The following is a 6277-nucleotide window of genomic DNA, read 5'->3' as shown; positions in this document are numbered from 1 at the left end:
TAAAATTGTAGTAATACTCCCTCCGTTTCTAAATATAAGTCATTTTAGACATTTCAAATGGACCATAACATACGGATGTATGTAGATACGGATGTATGTAGACATATTTTAGAGTGTAGATTTACTCATTTTGCTCCGTATGTAGTCACTTGTTGGAATCTCTAGAAAAACTTATATTTGGGAAGGGAGTACGGAGCATGTAGGCATGCCATGCAACCTTATGCAAAATACTATAGTAACTTGTAGCATTAGAGAAACCGAGTGGCGTTTGGCAGTTGCAGTATTTGGTATACATTTTACTTTTGTAGCATTTGCTGTACCTTGCGTGTTTTCACCGGTCCTTGTGTCGAGATCTTTAAAGCTAGACTGGATCCCATGTTGATAAGTTCTGTATTTCTCACGTTATCTTTAAAACTAGATCTGATGTTGATAGGTTTTGATGAACCTTTTTCGGTCGAAAATTGTGATCTTAAAGTGAACTAACATGAGCTACCAAGTGAATTAATTTGTCCTCCCGTGGGGAGGCACACCTTGTGCCCTGTCTGTGCTACAAAAGTAAACTAACATGTGGCAGTTCGTGGCTCATAGTGAACTACTCCCTCCGTTCCTAAATATTTGTCTTTCTAGAAATTTCAACAAATGACTACATACGGAGCCAAATGAGTGAATCTACACTCTAAAATATGTCTATATACATCCGTATGTGGTAGTCCATTTAAAATATCTAAAAAGATAAATATTTAGAAACGGAGGGAGTAATATGTGTTCCCTAGTGAATGAAACTTGTGCTTACCGTTGTAGAATACTAATTCACTCCTTAAGATTTAAACCATGCAAGATATTTCAGTATAAACAAATATACAAATCTTAACATGAAAATTATGCATGTTACAACTAAATGCCACTTAGAATGCACTAATGCATGTTGCATGGTAGGGGATGCTTGTGGATCAAGCTAATAAATGTAGTTGCGACAATACTTTTTTCTTTTCGAGGTACGCTAAAGGTGTACCATAGCTTTATATAAGGGAGAAAAATATATACAAAAGATTACATCAGAGCTCGATAGACATCACACAACGATACTACATCAGTCTCCACTCCCCATGGCCTAGCCTACTACTCACAAAATGTAGCTACTCCGGTGGCTCCTGCCCTAGTCCACATCTCTAGTTCTTGCCAAATCAAATCCACTGTACCCCCTTCATTTCGCAGCTCGGTTCTCCCAAAAACCCTACCGTTGCGTTGCTTCCATAATTTCCAACATATCGACATGACGACAGAGTTAAACCTCTTCCTTTGCAGTTTTGGCATGCGCTTCCTCGCTTCCGACCACCAGTCCCCGATTCTAGCCTGAACCGAAGGGCAGAGGGCCGGATCGATTTCCATTCTTCTAAAACATAGGTACCATACTTGCCGAGCAAAGACACACTGCAACAAGATGTGATCGACGGTGTCCTCCTCCTGCTCACAAAAGTAGCATGGCGATATCTCCTCCCGCAGGCCGTGTCGCAACCTTCTGTCCGAGGTCCAAAGCCTATACTGCACGGCCAACCACATGAAAAGTTTGCACACTAGAGGAGCCCAGCACTTCCAGATGGCAGTGTAGGACTGGAATCTGACCCCTCCAATACATATCATCTTGTAAGCAGAGAGGCCGTGTATATCCCTTCTCGGTTCCAAGCCCAAATAGGTTTATCTTCAATGTCGGGATCAATTGCATGCCCATCAAGATCTCCCACAACCGAATGAATTGGGCCAAACCGTCAGTACATAGTTCCCCAATGATGTCATTCATCCAAGCATGCATCCACGACGCATCCCCTACACATCTCCCGTTGGCTATTTGTGTCCTCACACGTCCGAATACGAGAGGTGCCAGTTCCTTAATTGTGGCACCATTGATCCAGCGATCCTTCCAGAACAGCACCTTCTTGCCTGCGCCCACTTGCCAATTCACCAAACTGCCAAACGCCGCACTCACCTGCTTATCCGGCGTTAGGTTAAGTCACTGCCACGACCTAGAATCGTCAGTTCTCATGAGCCAAGCCCACCCAAGCCTTAGTGCAATACCCTGCTTGAACAGATCAATAACTCCTAGCCCTCCCAGCTCTTTAGAGCGGTAGACCCGGTTCCAGGAGACCAAACACCGACCCCCATCCACCTCTTCTGAACCGGCCCAAAAGAATGCGTGGCATCCTTTGTCCACTCGATCAAGCGCCTATTTGGGGGCCTCTGCCACAACCACATCAACTGAACTAATTGGCCCCGGGACATTTTTTTCATGATGTGAAAGCACACATGTTGATACAATTAGTAGTGGGATTCACTCCGGAAATTCAATTTGGCTCCCGGGAGCACATGCTCCCGGGGCCAATTTTTTTTCAAATGTAAAAAAAAATCGAGACAAGTTCATACTAGCTAGTTCATACAAGTTCATACTAGATAGGCCACTTTGTGAAGGTTTTCTTTTTCAAACTTGTGGTATTGCAAGTTTATGTTTTTCCCACTAGCTAGTTCATACAAGAGGGCTTCATGCACAAGGATTTCAATTTTTTGGGCGTTTTCATTTTCTTTGATTTTTTCCCCCAAAATGGGGTCAGACTTGCAATGTTGACCATTCATACCAAATGGTTTAGAATTTCAACTTTGGTTGTCCCAAATGCATGCAACACCAACATTAGAGGCTAAAATGATTTTTTTTCGATTTTTAGGACCAAACTACATCACACTTGTAGTTCAAATTTCAGTAAGTTCTGGTAATTCACTGGAAATTGAGTAAATAAATGAAATATAGAAATAATACTCTCAAATTCATGAAACTTGGTTAGTGGGCATCCAATATGGTCTACTTTGGATGAAAATGGAAAGGCCCAATTTTCAAACTTATTTCAGGCACTTCCTTCACAAAAAGTCATTTCTAGCACTTGAAAAATGAAATTTTTAGTTTTTATTGCAAAAAATTATAATTCCTATGGCAACATTGTTCCCAATGGTAGCACCCATAGTTATGCTAAATCTGGACATGTTATCATGGACTATGCCATGGACGTGGCGATGGCCATGGGCATATGCCTTGAAATCCATGCAAGTTCATGCTAGATAGGCCATTTCTTGAAGTTTTTTTTTCAAACTTGTGGTATTGCAAGTTTATGGTTTTTCTCACTAACTAGTTCACACAAGAGGGCTTCATGCACAAGGTTTCAATTTTTGAGGCTTTTTTCATTTCTTTGATAAATGGGGGGTGATTGATTTTGATCAATTTCGTCCTCAGCAATATGGTTCTATACATGTTGTCTTTCTTCCACTGATCGAAAGGGGTTCTTCAGCGTCTTGATTACTTTAGATCCAGAATTTTTTGGCAATGCGATAGTGAATGCAAGAAATATCGACTGGCTAGGTGGACTGTATTATGCCTCCCTAAAAGTCAATGGGGCCTTGGAATTCAAGATCTTGAGACTTCGCTCTTCTACAACTTACTCACTAAGAATGGAGTGTGGCAGGAAATCATTTGTAAAAATACATGGGGTCAAAAGCCATTTCTCAAGTTCATTGGAAACCCGGCGATTCACAATTTTGGTATGGTGTCATGAAGGCCAAGGAATTCTTTTTTCATTTTGGTACTTTCTTAGATAGGGATGGTTCCCAGGTTCGATTCTGGGAAGATACCTGGCTAGGCGCCACCCCACTTATGGTGCAGTACCCTAGCTTGTACTAGATTGCCACACATAAATTTGTCATGATCAAACAAGTTTTGGGACAAGAAAACTCCAATATTTCTTTTCATAGGGACCTCTTTGGCCCTCGTCTGGCAGCATGGAATTAATTATGTTGGGGAACGTCGCATGGGAAACAAAATTTTTCCTACGCACACCAAGATCAATCTAGGAGATGAACATCTACGAGAGGAGAGATTGCATCCACATACCCTTGTAGATCCCTGAACGGAAGCGTTAAGAAACGCGGTTGATGTAGTCGAACGTCTTCGCGATCCAATCACGATCGGCCTCGCAAACTCCTGATCCAAGGGCTGAACGGATGGCACCTCCGCGTTCAACACACGTACGGCTTGATGACGTCTTCACCTCCTCGATCCAGCGAGCGATGGTGAAGTAGTAGCTCGATTCCTCCAGCAGCACGACGGCGTGGTGGTGGTGGTGGAATCTCAGCAGAGCTTCTCTAAGCACTACGGAGAGGAAGAGGGCTACGAGGGAGAGGGAGGGAAGCCGCACCCATCTATGCCACGGCGCTGCCCTCCCTCTACCCCTCTATATATAGGGGGAAGGGGGGGAGGAGGAGGCGCCCTAGGGTTTCCCCTAGGGGGACCGGCGGCCACAAAGGCAACTCTAGATGGGTTTTGCGTGGCCCCCCTTAGGTGCCTTGCCCCCCCAAGCAAGGGGGAGGCAGCCCTAGGGGCGGACCGACCCTCCTAGCCTCATAGGACGGGGTGAGGGGGGCGCACAACCCCTTAGTGGGATGGTGTGCCCCCTCCTCTAGGCCCATGAGGCCCCAACACTTGCCGGGCCCCCCGAAACCCCTTTCGGTCATCCTGGTCATAACCCGGTGCCCCGGAACACTTCCGGACTCCGATACCCTTCGTCCTATATATCAATCTTCACCTCTGGATCATTCCGGAGTTCCTCGTCACGTCTGGGATCTCATCCGGGACTCAGAACAACCTTTGGTAACCACCATAATGACTCAACTATACTTATATCGTCACCAAACGTTAAGTGTGTAGACCCTGCGGATTCGAGACTATGCAGACATGACCGAGACACATCTACGGTCAATAACCAATAGCGGGACCTGGATGCTCATATTGGTTCCTACATATTCTACAAAGATCTTCGTCAGCCGAACCTCGATGTCAATGATTCAGCCAATCCCGTATGCAATTCCCTTTGTTTATCGGTATGTTACTTGCCCGAGATTCGATCATCGGTATCACCATACCTAGTTCAGTATCATTACCAGAAAGTCTCTTTACTCGTTCCATAATACAAGATCCCGTGGCTAACTCATTAGTCATATTGCTTGCAAGCCTGCTGTGATGTTGTACTACCGAGTAGGCCCTGAGATAACTCACCATCATACGGAGTGACAAATCCCAGTTTTGATCCATGCCATCTCGACAGACTCCCTCGGAGATACCTGTAGAGCACCTTTATAGTCACCCAGTTATGTTGCGACATTTGGTACACACAAGGTACTCCTCCGATGTTAGTGATTTGCATGATCTCATGGTCATAGGAACATATACTTGACATGCAGAAAACGATAGCAATAAACTTGACACATCATATGCTACGTTCATAGTTTGGGTCTTGTCCATCACATCATTCTCCTAATGATGTGATCCCGTTATCAAATGACAACTCATGTCTATGACTAGGAAACCATAGCCATCTTTGACCAACGAGCTAGTCCGGTAGAGGCTTACTAGGGACATGTTGTTGCCTATGTATCCACACATGCATTTGAGTTTCCGATCAATACAATTATAGCATGGATAATAAACGATTATCATGAACGGGGAAATATGATATAACCAATTTATTATTGCTTCTAGGGGATATTTCCAACAGTCTCCCACTTGCACTAGAGTCAATAATCTAGTTCACATCACCATGTGATTAACACCCAATGAGTTCCGGGGTTAAATCATGTTATGCTTGTGAGAGAGGTTTTAGTCAACGGGTCTGCAACATTCAGATCCACGTGTACTTCGCAAATCTCTATATCATATTGTAGATGCTGCTGCCACGCTCCACTTGGAGCTATTCCAAATGGCTACTCCATTATATGTATCCGGTTTGCTACTCAAAGTCATCCGGATTGGTGTTAAAGCTTGCATCGACGTAACCCTTTACGCCGAACTCTTTATCACCTCCATAACCAAAAAATATTTCCTTATTCCTCTAAGGATAATTTTGACCGCTGTCCAGTGATCCGCTCATGATCACTCTTGTACCCCCTTGCCTGACACCTGGCAAAGCACACATTAGGAGCGGTACACAACATGGCATACCGTATAGAGCCTATGGCTAAGGCACAGGGGACGACCTTCGTCCTTTTTCTTTCTTCTGGCGTGGTAGAGCTTTGAGTCTTACTTAACTTCACACCTTACAACTCAGGCAAGAACTCCTTTGACTGACCATTTTGAATTCCTTCAAAATCATATCAAGGTATGTGCTCTGTGAAAGTCTTATCAGGCGTATTGATCTATCTCTATAGATCTTGTTGCCCAACACGTAAGCAGTTTTACCAAGGTTTT

Source organism: Triticum aestivum, chromosome 2D, assembly GCF_018294505.1.
Source record: "Triticum aestivum cultivar Chinese Spring chromosome 2D, IWGSC CS RefSeq v2.1, whole genome shotgun sequence".
In the NCBI taxonomy this organism is placed as follows: Eukaryota; Viridiplantae; Streptophyta; class Magnoliopsida; order Poales; family Poaceae; genus Triticum; species Triticum aestivum.
The sequence above is the reverse complement of the archived record's forward strand: the minus strand, read 5'-3'. Positions refer to the sequence as shown.